The following is a 15216-nucleotide window of genomic DNA, read 5'->3' on the forward strand; positions in this document are numbered from 1 at the left end:
CTGAAGAGGCAGGGGAGTAGCCAGTGTACACATGAAAGTTTTTGCTAGAAAATACTGGCCGTCAAGTATACATCTCAGTAAAAGTCTACTGCTAATCAAACAGAACAGATATCTCAAACTGATGATTTTTATGCTTTTCTGCAAGAAAGTGGGGTCATTGAAACTCTTCCTGAGATGTGTATCTTAACTACTTTTATTGTTTTTGTTCAGTCACTAAGTCATGTCTGACTCTTTGTGACCCCATGGACTGCAGCACACCAGGCTCCTCTGTCCTTCACTATCTCCCAGAGTTTGCTCAAACTCCTGTCCATTGTGTTGATGATACCATCCAGCCATCTGATCCTTTCCTGCCCCCTTCTCCCTTTGCCTTTGCTCTTTCCCAGCAACAGGGTCTTTTCCAATGAGTTCCCTTTTTGTATCAGGTGGCTAAAATTGGAGCTTCAGCTTTAGCATCAATCATTCCAATGAACATTCAGGGTTGATTTCCTTTAGGATTGACTGGTTGGATCTCCTTGCAGTCCAAGAGACTCTCAAGAGTCTTCTCCAGCACAATCTGAAAGCATCAATTCTTTGGCATTCAGACTTCTTTACGGTCCAATTCTCACATCCATACATGACTACTGGAAAAACCGTAGCTTTGACTATATGAACCTTTGTTGGCAAAGTGATATGTCTGCTTTTTAATACGCTGTCTAGGTTTGCCAAAGGTTTTCTTCCAAGGAGCAAGTGTCTTTTAATTTCATGTGATTCTGGAGACCAAGAATATAAAATCTGTCACTTTTTCCACTTTTTCTCTTTCTATTTGCCATGAAGTGATGGGACCAGATGCCATGATCTTAGTTTCCTGAATGTTGAGTTTTAAGTCAGGTTTTTACTCTCTCTTCAAGAGGCTCTTTAGTACCTCTTCACTTTCTGCTACTTTCTCACTTAACTACCTAGAGGCCTGTTTATCAAAAGCACAGAATGCATCATCCTGTCTTTTCCATCCTGTATTCCCCTCAGGTTGTACTGTCCTGTAGGTGGGCTGACTGGAGTGGATTCTGACTTAACCCTTGTATAACTAGATGATGAGTCACACTCTGTTCTTTCTTTATTCACATGTATGAAGATGCTAATGCCATAGAAAATGCCCATTTTTTCTCATGAATTCCTATCACTCAGTAAACTACACGTTTCAAAACATGCCAAGAGATCAGTTATCTCCACGTGGAGCCAGCGGGCAGGCTAAGGCCAGGAGAGTCCAATTCCCTGGTAGTTCACTAGGAAGACAGCAACAGAGATGCTTCAGGGCTAGCCAATGTCTCCCTAGTCCACGTAACACTAAAAGTATTTAGTGCAAAGTACTTTTACTCAGTTGTTTTGGAAAATAACAAAATCTGTGACTTCTCAAATTTAATGGAGCAGCATTTTTCACAAAGGGACACTTCATTATTCATAGTCTTAAAAAAAAATGTAACAGTTTATATTTCTAGAAGGAGTCTGGCAATCCTCTCTATAAAAATTGAGTAACTTTATGAGGAAATGCCACCAATGTGTCTGGCTATGATTTTTTTTTTTCCTCTCTAAAGTTGTAGTGAAGCATTGCTATTTTGTACCTTCTTTCTCCTTGATTTCTTTGCCACTCTTCTTCATAAACAGTCCTCCATTCCCACTTACTGCCAAGAGGAAGAAGCTTCACCACCTCTTCAGGATTTTAAGATTTATACTTCTGAAAAGGCTTTCTAGGGCAGGACTGGCTCACCATGATGAGCTGTATAAATGTGAGCTTTGCCCTAAATTACCAAATAAATTATAAAGGGGTGTGAGTGGTGTGCTTAGTTGCTTCACTCATGTTTGATTCTGCGACTCCATGGAAAGTAGCCTGCCAGGCTCCTCTGTCCATGGGGATTCTCCAGGCAAGAATAATGGTGTGGGTTGCCATGCCCTCCTCCAGGGGATCTTCTGGACCCAGGAACTGAATCTGAATCTCTTATGTCTCCTGCATTGGTCAGCAAGTTCTCTACCATCAGCATCACTTTGGAAGCCCTTATAATGGGGTATATATATAGGTAAAGGCACAATCTTACCTAAGGTCAAATTGATCTTGAAGAACCCTGTCTACATTACTATGAATATTCAGAGGACCCTGCTTTAGCCTTTTGCCAGCATCATCTCTTCTAGAAAAAATTATCCATTGAGAAAATTGAGCTACAGATGTATTCTGTAGATATAGTACATGTGTTGGAAAGTAAAGTGCCATCCTTAAACTAGGGAACATACACTGTTTGTACTGCTCTTACTCTCACTTGGATGGAACAACCATTTTTTAAGCAGCATAGAAATCCATGACATGAGTCCACAGCAGTTTCGCAGGACCCCAGGGCTGATCCCTGACCTAGTGAGAAATAGTCTCATTTCAAGAGGTTGGTAGTTTTTCTTACTATTCTACATGTCATTCATACCAGAGCCTTCTGCCAGACCAGTACATAAGACAGAAAAGAATAATATTTTTTAAATAAATAAATGGGGGAGGAGTTTACCTATTTTCCCACAATGTGGTTTAATTTGGAACTTTATGCCAGTTAAATTTTGTTCTTAAATTCAAATGATATCTTCTCTGGTTTCTGTCTACAGAAACTACAGGTCTGATTATTAGCAATACAAAATGCCTTTAATTTATTGAAGTGGATACTTACTAGAGGGCTAAGAGGAAAAAGAACACTGATTTAGGGATAAAGCAGCCAAAGTTCAATGCTCAGCTAAGCCAAGCCCTATGTCCAGCGTAAATTTGATAAAGAAAATAAAAGAAGGCAGAGGTTTTATGTCCTGTAGCATTCTCCAGTGATAATGAAATAGGAAGGAAGGGGGCAGGGCACAAACTTGGAAAGAATGGCATAGCCTGAGGACACAACGTAAACTAACCAGAACTTTGTTGTTGTTCAGTGTTCAGTCCCGTTGTTCACAATCTCCTGTTCATTGAGCCAAACGGGAAACAATGCTCAGTTGTTGGTGTGTCTCGTGGTGAAAGCAAAGTCCAATGCTGACGAGAACTAAATGGGTCCAAGATGTCTGTGGCTCAGATCATGAACTCCTTATTGTCAAATTCAGACTTAAAATGAAGAAACTAGGGAAAAATACTAGACCATTCAGGTATGACCTAAATCAAATCCCTAATGATTATACAGTGGAAGTGAGAAATAGATTCAAGGGATTCGATCTGATAGACAAGACTGCCTGAAGAACTATGGACAGAGGTTCGTGACATTGTACAGGAGGCAGTGATCAACATCATCCCAAAGAAAAAGAAATGCAAAAAGGCAAAATGGTTGTCTGAGGAGGCTTTACAAATAGCTGAAAAAAGAAGAAAAGGTAAGGCAAAGGAGAAAAGGAAAGACATACCCATCTGAATGCAGAGTTTCGAAGAATAGCAAGGAGAGATAAGAAAGCGTTCCTCAGTGATTAATGCAAAGAAATAGAGGAAAACAATAGAATGGGAAAGACTAGAGATCTCTTCAAGAAAATTAAAGATACCAAGGGAACATTTCGTGCAAAGATGGGCTCAATAAAGGACAGAAATGCTATGGACCTAACAGAAAAAGAAGATATTAAGAGGTGGCAAGAATATACAGAACTATACAAAAAAGATCATAACCCAGATAACCGCAATGGTATAATCACTCACCTAGAACCAGACATGCTAGAGTCCTAAGTCAAGTGGGCCTTAGGAAGCATCACTACGAACAAAGCTAGTGGAGGTGATGGAATTCCAGTTGAGCTATTTCAAATCCTAAAAGATGATGCTGTGAAAGTGCTGCACTCAATATGCCAGCAAACTGCAGTGGCCACAGGACTGGAAAAGGTCAGTTTTCATTCCAATCTCAAAGAAAGGCAATATCAAAGAATGATCAAACTACCGCACAATTGCACTCATCTTACATATTAGCAAAGTAATGCTCAAAATTCTTCAACAGTACATAAGCAGAGAAATCCAGATGCTCAAGCTATATTTAGAAAATACAGAGGAACCAGAGATCAAATTGCCAACATCTGTTGGATCATAGAACAAGCAAGAGAGTTTCAGAAAAATATCTACTTCTGCTTCATTGACTACGCTAATGCCTTTGACTGTGTGGATCACAACAAACTGTGGAAAATGCTTAGAGATGGGAATACCAAATCATCTTACCTGCCTCCTGAGAAATCTGTATGCAGGTCAAGAAGCAACAAGTAGAACCAGATAAGGAACAATGGGCTGGTTCCAAATCGGGAAAGGAGTATGTCAAGGCTGTATACTGTCACCCTGCTTATTTCATTTCTATGTACTGTAAATCATGCGAAATGCCAGGCTGGATGAAGCACAAGCTGGAATCAATATTGCAGGGAGAAATATCAATAACCTCAGATATGCAGATGACACCACACTTATGGCAGAAAGTGAAGAAGAAATAAAGAGCCTCTTAATGAAAGTGAAAGAGGAGAGTGAAAAAGCTGTCTTAAAACTCAACATTCAGAAAACTAAGATCATGGCATCTGGTCCAATCACTTCATGGCAAATAGATGGGGAAACTATTGAAACAATGAGAAACTTTATTTTGGGGAGCTTCAAAATCACTGCAGATGGTGTCTGTAGCCATGAAATTAAAAGATGCTTGTTCCTTGGAAGAAAAGCTATGACGAATCTAGAAAGCATATTAAAAAGCAGAGACGTTACTTTGCCAATAAAGGTCCGTCTAGTCAAAGCTATGGTTTTTCCAGTAGTCATGTATGGATGTGAGACTTGGACTGTAAAGAAAGCTGAGTGCCGAAGAACTGATGCTTTTGAACTGTGGTGTTGGAGAGGACTCTTGAGAGTCCCTTGGACTGCAAGGAGATCCAACCAGTCCATCCTAAAGGAAATCGGTCCTTAATATTCATTGGAAAGACTGATGTTGAAACTGAAACTCTAATACTTTGGCCACCTGATGTGAAGAACTGATTCATTGGAAAAGGCCCTGATGCTGGGAAGGATTGAAGGCCAGAGAAGAAGGGGGTGACAGAGGATGAGATGGTTGGATGGCATCACTGACTCGATGGACATAGAGTTTGAGCAGGGAAGCCTGGCATGCTGCAGTCCATGGGGTCACAAAGAGTCAGACAGGACCGAGCTACGAACTGAACTGAACTGAGACCTTAAGTCTCAATATATGCTCACTGTAACACATCAGCAAGCTAAATGACACACCTAGAGGCACCATTTTTCAAGGCCGACCATCAAAGATCAAGAAGTGGGTGGTGGTCCAATTCCTGGCAATCTCCACCATTTTCCCAAAATAGTTGGAATGACCCTGCCACTCATTTGTTGTTCAGTGGCTCAGTTGTGTCCATCTCTTTTCAACACCATGGACTGCAACATGCCAGGCTTTCCTGTTCTTCACCATCTCCCGGAGTTAGCTCAAACTCACATCCATTGAGTCAGTGATGCCATCCCACTATCTCATCCTGTCATCCCCTTCTCCTCCGGCCTTCAATCCTTCCCAGCCACCAGGGTCTTTTCCAATGAGTCTGCTTTTCACATTAGGTGGCCAAAATATTGGAGCTTCAGCTTCAGCATCAGTCCCTCCAATGAATATTTAGGATTGATTTCCTTTAGGATGGATTGGTTTGATCTCCTTGGAGTCCAAGTCACTCTCAAGAGTCTTCTCCAACACCACAGTTCAAAAGCATCAATTCTTCAGTGCTTAGCTTTCTTTATGGTCCAACTCTCACATCCATACATGACTACTGGAAAAACCATAGCTTCGACTAGATGGACCTTTGTCAGCAAAGTAATGTCTCTGCTTTTTATATGCTGTCTAGGTTTTTTCATAGCTTTTCTTCCAAGAAGCAAGCGTCTTTTAATTTCATGAGTGCAGTCACCATCTGCAGTGATTTTGGAGCCCAAGAAAATAAAATCTGACACAGTTTTCACTGTTTCCCCATCTATTTGCCATGAAGTGATGGGATCAGATGCCATGATCTTCATTTTTCGAATGTTGAGCTTTAAGCCAGCTTTTTCACTGTCCTCTTTCATCTTCATCAAGAGGCTCTTTAGTTCTTATTCACTTTCTGCCATAAGGGTGGTGTCATCTGCATATCTGAGGTTACTGCTGTTTCTCTGGCAATCTTGATTCCAGCATGTGCTTCATCCAGCTGGGCATTTTGCATGATGTACTCTGCATATAAGTTAAATAAACAGAGTGACAATGTATAGCCTTGACATACTCCCTTCCCAATTTTGAACCAGTCCACTGTTTAATGTCCGGTTCTAACTGTTGCTTCTTGACCTGCATACAGGTTTTGCAGGAAGCAGGTAAGGTAGTCTGGTATTCCCAGTTCTTTAAGAATTTTCCACAGTTTGTTGTGATCCACACAGTCAAAGGCTTTAGCATAGTCAATGAAGCAGAAGTAGATGTGTTTCTGGAATTCTCTTGCTTTTTATATGATCCAATAGATGTTGGCAATTAGATCTCTGGTTCCTCTGCCTTTTCTAAATCCAGCTTGAACATCTGGATTTCTCAGTTCACATACTGTTGAACCCTGGCTTTGAGAATTTTGAGCATTACTTTGATAACATGTGAAAAGAGTGCAATTGTGCAGTAGTTTGAACATTCTTTGACATTGCTCTTATTTGGGATTGGAATGAAAACTGACATTTTCCAGTCCTGTGGCCACTGCTGAGTTTTCCAAATTTTCTGGCATGTTGAGTGCAGCACTTTAATAGCATCATCTTTTAAGATTTGAAATAGCTCAGCTGGAATTCCATCACCTCCACTAGTTTTGTTCATAGTGATGCTTCCTAAAGCCCACTTGACTTTGCACTCCATGATATTTGGCTCTCGGTGAGTGATCACACCATCCTGCTTATCTGGGCCATTAGGATTTTTTTTTTTTTTTTGCGTAGTTCTTCTATTGTATTCTTGCCACCTCTTGTTCATATCTTCTGTTTTGTTAGGTTCATACCATTTCTGTCCTTTATTGAGTCCATCTTTGCATGAAATGTTCCTTTGGTATCTCTTAATTTTCCCACTCATTAGCCTATGAAATTACCCAGTCCATAAAAGCTAACCACACCATATTTTGAGGCTGCTCTTGTCTTATGAAATGATCCATACTCTGTCTGAAGAGTGTATTATCTCTAAATAAATCCATTTCTTACCTATCACTTTGTCTCTCGCTGAATTATTTCTGCAACAAGACATTAAGAACCTGAGTTTCATTAAGTCCTGAAACCAGATGTATCATCTCAGTTTAAAGCATGGGTTTTGGCCAGATTTGAGTCCCAGCCACATGGATTCAAGTAGCAATCTGAGTTACATGGTTTCCATAGTGTTTGAAAATCTTACAGTGTTTCCAACTGAAATTCAATTTCCACAACACGTTAAATAAGTGAAGTAAGTGGATTTCTCACTTTGCATGAAAAGGAAGACACTAAGAAAGAAATAAGAATTGTTCAAGGCCTAAAGTGCTAACACAGGAAAAAACTCAGAGGTATGAACAAAATCTGTGGATATTTTACCTAAGGAAGTGTCAAAATAATTTGTAACAGATTTTTATTTCACCATTACCCCACTATAAAATTATTCTTAAAGCACATTAAATGAAGGCCATTCCAATATGGAAAAAACAAAAAACAAAAAAAGGAGGGGCTGAATATTAGTCATAAGTATAGAGCAAATGATTTTACTACTATGAAGACATTGATATTTATGGCTAAATATTTCCATAAAACATGCATTGCATTCACTGGAGGAAATCTCCCTCAAGGCATTAAATTACTCAGGTTTGAATTTTCCCCAAGTTATTATTATTTGAAGTTATCAATGGCAAAATTTGATTTTAATCTAAGAAAACTGTGACTTTGGTGAAGGCAGCAGAATTATTAGGTCAGCAAGTAATGCTCATCCTGATTTTTAATTTGTGTGACAAAAGGAAACATGAAATTTTATGAGTCTGAACAGGTTTAAAAACACTGAATGATATTTCTGTTCTGTCCTAGATCTTTTTTTTCTTGGTACAATGAATGTACTGAGAATTGGGTTTAAAGGGACAGCAAATTCAAATCCTTTCCCTAAGTAGAAACTAATATAAATAGGTTCATCATGGTCTATAGCTACAGACTCTGCAAATTTTAAGAGGCTATCCCAAGGAAGGAAAATGAAATATGTGGGCATTTAGTAATTCCCCTAGAATGTATCATTTTTGACCAAGACACAGAAAGCCCTTTTGTTGGTAGCTTCAGGAACTACTGTCAAGGGCAGATGCAGGCATTCATGCATCAGTCAGCAACCTTTATCATTTATCTACTCAGTGCTACACACAATGCTTCATGCCAGGGTTGTATCGATGAATAAAATGTGGCCTCACATCATGAGTTGATCGTGCTAAGGGTACAATGTAAGGAGACAAGAACACTGATAGGATTGTACCCAGAGATTATGAGAAGAGTGGGGGAAAATAAAATCCAGCCTTAAGGGTAGGAGACTGCTGTGTGTGGGGTGAAAGGGAAGCCTTTCTGGAAGAATTCATGGCAGTTTGAGTCTTAAAGGTTGAGTAACTGTACTCACTTCTACCATGAATCACTGGTTGAGGTGAGTATAGCCAAGAAGAAACCCATTCAAGATAGAGGGCACAGCTAAAAAGCTCTAGAAAGATCTGTGTTATTGTTGGATAATAAGGTAAGAGTCAGGAAGCAGTTGATTTTATCCTATGGGAAGGACAAATTTTTCCTTTTTGTAAAAGGTCAGAGAGTAAATACTTTAGGCTTAGAGAAGCATGGGGCTTTGACTCAACTCTACAAACGTGGCCACAACTAATATGAAAATGAATGAGCATGGCTTAATATAACATTGTTTATGGAGACTGTAATTGTGCTTTCCCAGCGGCTCAGTGGTAAAGAATCCGTCTGCCAGTGCTGGAGACATGGGTTTGATAGTTGGGTTGGGAAGATCCCTTGGAGTAGGAAATGGCAACCCACTCCAGTGTTCTTGTCCCCTTACATTGTATCCTTAGCACTATCAACTCGTGATGTGAGGCCACATTTTATTCATTGATACATCCCTGCATGAAGCATTGTATGTAGCCCTGAGTAGATAAATGGTATTCTTGCCTGGAAAATTCCATGGACATAAGAGTCTGGCAGGCTGTAGTTCATAGGGCTGCAAAAGGGTCAGACACGACTTACTGACTAAACAACACAACAACAATTGGAATTTCACATAATTTTCACAAGTCATCAGATATTGTTAAACTTTTTTTTCTATCCACTTAAAAATGTAAAAATTATTTGTAACTGCCTGTGTATACAATAAGCATCAGGCTAAACTTGGGTTGTTGGCCACAGCTTTCCAATTTCTGCTGTCAGGCAACAGTGTGAAACCACTAAAGGATTTTAAACAGGAACTGGCCTGACTTAGGAGGAGCCTGGTGGGCACAGTCCATAGGGTCGCAAAAGAGTTGGGCATGACTTAGCCGCTAAATATCATTTCCTCTTGGTAGAGGCAATGGCAGCAGTGGGGAAGATGCATTTGAGAGAGAAGAGCCCAAGGAAAGAAGGACATGGAGAGCTGTTAAGTCTTTCCTGTGAAAAGGAGCAGTTTACCTCCTAGAACACTGTAATAAATCAGTCAACACTAGAATATCCCCTACATGTCCCTTTACTCCCCTGTTACTGCCACTCCTTTCTCTGCCACAGTGCTTCCTCCTCCTATCTCACCCTCCTCCTCACCTCACCATCTGATCCCAAACATACACCATGGCTACCAGCTGGCTTTCTCTGTAAACTCCTTCAACAGAACAGAAAACAGGAAATTGTGCTGCAAGAGTGACCCCCAGGAGCCCCACTTCTCTAGTTTCTGGGAAGATGGTAACGGCTGAGTGAGCACTAGGGTGACCCAACCTTCCTCCAAGTTGTCAACGCATGTTACAGATGTGCTTACAATCTTTGGAACATTTTATTTTCCAGTTGCTAGGAATAATTCATTTTTAAAATTTAATTTGCATTTGGCAGATGAAGTAATACCATCTTCTTTTCCGGCAACGTAATCTAAGATTTTTTTCCCTTGCTAAAGAGTCTTGATTTCAAAGCATTTAAAATGAAATATCCCACAAAACTGTTTTGATATCAAAGTGATTTTAATAGATTAAGAACTAAAATAGGGATAGCTTTGGTAAGTTTTTAAAACCCATGGACTATTAAAATGAGAAGGGAATCTAGACCATATAGTGAAACACAGAAGAGATTTAAAAAGTCACAGTGAGCATCAGGTTCTCTTTCCTTTCAATGTTATGTTCTTTCTTCAAACAATTGATTGCAGAGCTTTTCTAAGGCAAGATCTACTAGTTTTAAGATGGCAGGATTATCTCACCTTTGGTAAAATGCCGCTTTCAAACATGAATGTGTGTGTGTGTGTGTGTGCACACGTGCTCAGTCGTATCTGACTGGTTTGTGACCCAGTGGACTATAGCTTGCCACGCTACTCTGTCCATGGAGTTCTTCAGGTAAGAACAATGGCGCTGGTTGCCATTTCCTTCTCCAGGGGATTGTCCCAACCCAGGGATCGAACCCATGTCTCCTGCATTGGCAGGCGGGTTCTTTACCACTGAGCCACCAGAGAAGCCCTTCAAACATGAATGTTACTCCATTTTAAACTCTGAAGGTGTTTGATGTGTATAAACCTGAACCAATGTTATGCCTGTTCCAGACACAGCCAGGGTTAACATCACTCTTCCCTTCCTGTTCTACAGACAGAGGTGATGTCACTGGAGATCTAGTGGATAGATTTTATGTTGCACTCTATCATTATCTCCATTCTAAAATCCTCCCAAAGTGGAGAAACATAAAATGAACGGGAAGGTAGTAATGGAAGACGTATAATAATGTGTGCTTCTAAAAGAGTAAATCAGAAAGGGCCATACTACAATAATAACTCATTCTAACTAAAGTGGCCCTGGAGTCTGGAAATTGCCAGTCTACTATACTCACATAAATAGTTCAAGCTCAAGAATGATGTAAAAATCTTTCAACAGGATACGTGAAAAATTATGACAAAGTCACAAGAGTTCAATTACTATGGATTTTCAAAAACAGAATAAAAAAACTGAAAAGTGTTACAAAACCTGAGCAATTCTGCTACATGTGTTTCTGATCTGCTATGATTTCATCACACTTGTTACTCCAAATGAAAGCTTCTTAAATATGTCAAAGTGCAGATGTGCACTAGAGACTAAGCTGTTGCTAATCTACTTTCACAGAATTGTTGTTGCTCAGTTGTGTCCAACTATTTGCAACACCATGGACTGCAGAATGCAAGGCTTCCTTGTTTTTAACCATCTCCCAGAGCTTGCTCAAACTCATATCCATTGACTTGGTGATGCCACCCAACCATCTTATACTGTCATCCCCTTCTCCACCTGCCTTCAATCTTTCCCAACCTCAGGGTCTTTTCTAATGAGTCAGCTTTTCACATCAGGTGGCCAAAGTATTGGCCCTTCATCTTCAACATCAGCCCTTCCAATAAATATTAAGGATTGATTTCCTTTAGGATTGACTGATTTGATCTTCTTGCGGTCCAAGGGATTCCCAAGAGTCTTCTCCAACATCACAATTCAAAAGCATCAATTCTTTGGCACTCAGCCTTCTTTATGGTCCAACTTTCACATCCATACATGACTACTGGAAAAACCATAGCTTTGACTATACAGACCTTTATCGGCAAAGTAATGTCTCTGCTTTTTAATATACTGTGTAGGTTGGTCATAGCTTTTCTTCCAAGAAGCAAGCGTCTTTTAATTTCAGGCTACACTCAGCATCTGCAGTGACTTTTGGAGCCAAAGAAAATAAAGTCTGCCATTGTTTCCATTGTTTCCCCATCTATTTGCCATGAAGTGATTGGATCGGATGCCATGATTTTTGTTTTTTGAATGTTAAGTTTTAAGCCAGCTTTTTCACTCTCCTCTTTGACCTTCATGAAGAAGCTCTTTAGTTCCTCTTTGCTTTTTGCCATAAGGGTGGTGTCATTTGCTTATCTGAGGTTATTGATATTTTTCCCGGCAATCTTGATTCCAGCCTGTGCTTCATCCAACCTGGCATTTCACATGAAACTTCATGTAAGTTAAATAAGTCGGTGACAATATACAGCCTTGACATACTCCTTTCCCAAGCTGAACCAGTAATGCTCAAAATTCTCCAGGCTAGGCTTTAACAGTATGTGAACCAAGAATTTCCAGATGTTCAAGCTGGATTCAGCCAAAGGCAGAGGAGCCAAAGATTAAATTGCCAATATCTGCTGGATCATAGAAAAAGCAAGAGAGTTCCAGAAAAACATCTACTTCTGCTTCATTGACTATGCTAAAGCCTTTGACTGTGTGGATCACAACAAACTGGAAAATTCTTAAACAGATGGGAATACCAGACCATATTACCTGCCTCTTGGGAGAACTGTAGGCCGGTCAAGAAGCAACAGTTAGAACCAGACATGGAACAAAAGACTGGTTCAAAATTGGGAAAGGAGTATGTCAAGGCTGTATATTGTCACCCTGCTTATTTATTCACAGTATCAGTTATCAGTTCAGTCACTCAGTCACATCCGACTCTTTGCGAACCCATGAACCGCAGCATGCCAGGCCTCCCTGTCCATCAATAACTCCCAGGGTTTACTCAAATTCATGTCCATTGAGTCGGTGATGCCATCTAACCATCTCATCTTCTGTCATCCCCTTCTTCTCCTGCCCTCAATCTTTCCCAACATCAGGGTCTTTTCAAATGAGTCAGCTCTTCGCATAAGGTGGCCAAAATATTGGCGTTTCAGCTTCAACATTAGTCCTTCCAATGAATATTCAGGACTGATTTCCTTTAGGATGGACTGGTTGGATCTCCTTGCAGTCCAAGGGACTTTCAAGAGTCTTCTCCAACACCACAGTTCAAAAGCATCAATTCTTCAGCGCTCAGCTTTCTTTATAGTCCAACTCTCACATCCATACATGACTAGTAGAAAAACCATAGCCTTGACTAGACGGACCATTTATTCACAGAATTAATCTTATTCAATATTCAAGAAAAAAATAGAGATTTGACATATTCTCTTTCACTGCATTTAGTCAGTCACTCATCAGGAATACAGTATTTTTAGGTGATAATTACTCTGCTAAGTAGAAAGACTAATGATGATGATCACCCTTTATACATACTGGCAATGTACTAAATCCTATACACTTTTAACTCTATTATCTGTTAAGGCTCCTAACTTTTAATACATGATACTTTTAAATCCTTATTTACAGATGAACAAACTGAGGTACAGAATGCATCAATAACTGACAGGATGATACTAACAGAAGACGGTAGATCCAGGATTTGAATTTGGGCCTTCCTGTTTCACAGTCCATTCTCTTTGCACTTATCTATATATACGTGATAAAAAGATACAGACGGCATGGCCTCTCCATGTTTGGGAAACTAGATAGTAAATTTACAACAAAAGACAAATTCTAAGGCATATATGGGTTCATGATGTGGAAAAGCATCATAGCAATTATCTAGTCAAAACTCTCATTCTGCAGGAAGAAAATTGAGACCCAGCTAGGACAAAAGGCCCAATGGAGTGCAAAAACACTTTCCTTACTCCTAGTGCTCCTACACAAGGCTGGGTCCTCATCATCTGTTACCCGAACTATTAAAATAGCATCATACATCATACTATGTCTATCTCCGGTTCCATTATTTTCTATTATAATTATATTTCTAAAACTCGTATCATGTTAATGTTGAACTACTTAAACCCTTCAAACTGGTTATCTATTCGTTTTCCTGAAGGCCCAGGTCTACCTTATCAAGCACCAATCTAGCCTCCTTCCTGCTCCAGCTCCTACCGCTGCTCCAGCTGGTTAATAATCCGTTTCTACAATCCTGTGGTTCAGGTGCTTTTCCTTTTGTGTTCAGTATACTCTTCCCTCTGTCTAAAATGCTTTCTCTTTTCCTAGTCTGTGAACCTGTTCATCTTTCAAGAAGCAGCTCAAATATCACTCGGTGAAGTATTTCATTCTCCAAACTTCCTCCTCTCCATTTCTATAATATTTCACTTATACTCAGTATTAGAGACAAGGACTTGCTCATCTTTCACTCTAACATCTAACAAATCATATGGATGACTCAAAGTAGGTCTTCAGTACATGCCTGTTGAATTAATAGATGGAGAGTACTATGGCTTCTTGATTTCCAATTTTTGCCCCAATAGCTTCTATTCAAGTTTTTGGTCCTTCAACAAATATTATATTTCTTTGTGCTAGGTATTTTGCTAGGCTCAGGGGTTATAGTGATTAAAAAAAGAAAAAAAAGATAAATAAGCTTCCTGCCCTCATGGAACTATTTCTACCAAGAAATGCAGATAACAAAAAATAACATGCAAACAATAAATGTCAGAGAAGTAACTAATAGCAGAGAAGTGAGAGAGTAACTGTGGAAGGCCATCATAGAAAGAGGGGTTAGAAGAACCTTTTCCAAGCACTTACTATTCCAATGAAGATCTCAAAGGATGAGATGTGAGATGTCTAGCCTGGTAAAGATTTGTGCTCAGTCCCTGAGTTGTGGCCAGCTCTTTGTGACCCCATGGACTATAGCCCACCAGGCTCCTCTGTCCATGGGATTTTCCAGGCAAGAACACTGGAGTGGATTGCCATTTCCTTCTCCAGGTAGAGAGTTAGTCAGAGCATTCAGGCAGTAGAGAAGAAAGGGATCAATCGCTATGGTCAAGGAAAGAAACGGGTTTATGTGGCCCTTGCCACACTGGTGAAATGGTTGTAGAGGCAGGGCAATCACAGCTCATGAATGCTTCACATGCTTTGTAGGCTATAATAAGCAACTAGAATTTTCCCCTAAAAGCCACTGAGGGCTATGGAAGAGTTCCGAGTCATTGGAACTGATCTGTCTTGTGTATTTAAAAATGAAGGAACTGAACTGAAGCAGGACCAGGGTAAAAGTAGGAAGCCCAACTAGGAAGCTCTTGCTGAAATCCAGGCAAATAATAGTTAAAGTGGAGTCACTGGAGATGGAAGAAACACAGACAGATTTTAGTTATATTTAGGAAACAGACTCACTAGGTCTTGGAAATGTTTTATTAGACGTGGGCAGAAAAAGAAAGGGAGGCATTACAGTTTATTTTTAGATTTTATGGTTTGAATCATTGTTTGGATGGCATAACTTTTACTCAGATGAGGAAGACTAAA

At 39.9% G+C, this 15216-nt stretch overlaps 1 protein-coding gene across 25 annotated transcripts in view; it reads right to left on the reverse strand.

Moving 5' to 3' along the window:
- The window catches only part of LOC147371216 (uncharacterized), a 360632-nt gene that overhangs the window by 204769 nt on the left and 140647 nt on the right, over positions 1–15216 (reverse strand). The window lies entirely within an intron of this gene.

This window comes from Bos grunniens, chromosome 6, assembly GCF_055505025.1.
Source record: "Bos grunniens cultivar Pamir isolate PY7600 chromosome 6, Bosgru_T2T1.0, whole genome shotgun sequence".
In the NCBI taxonomy this organism is placed as follows: domain Eukaryota; kingdom Metazoa; phylum Chordata; class Mammalia; order Artiodactyla; family Bovidae; genus Bos; species Bos grunniens.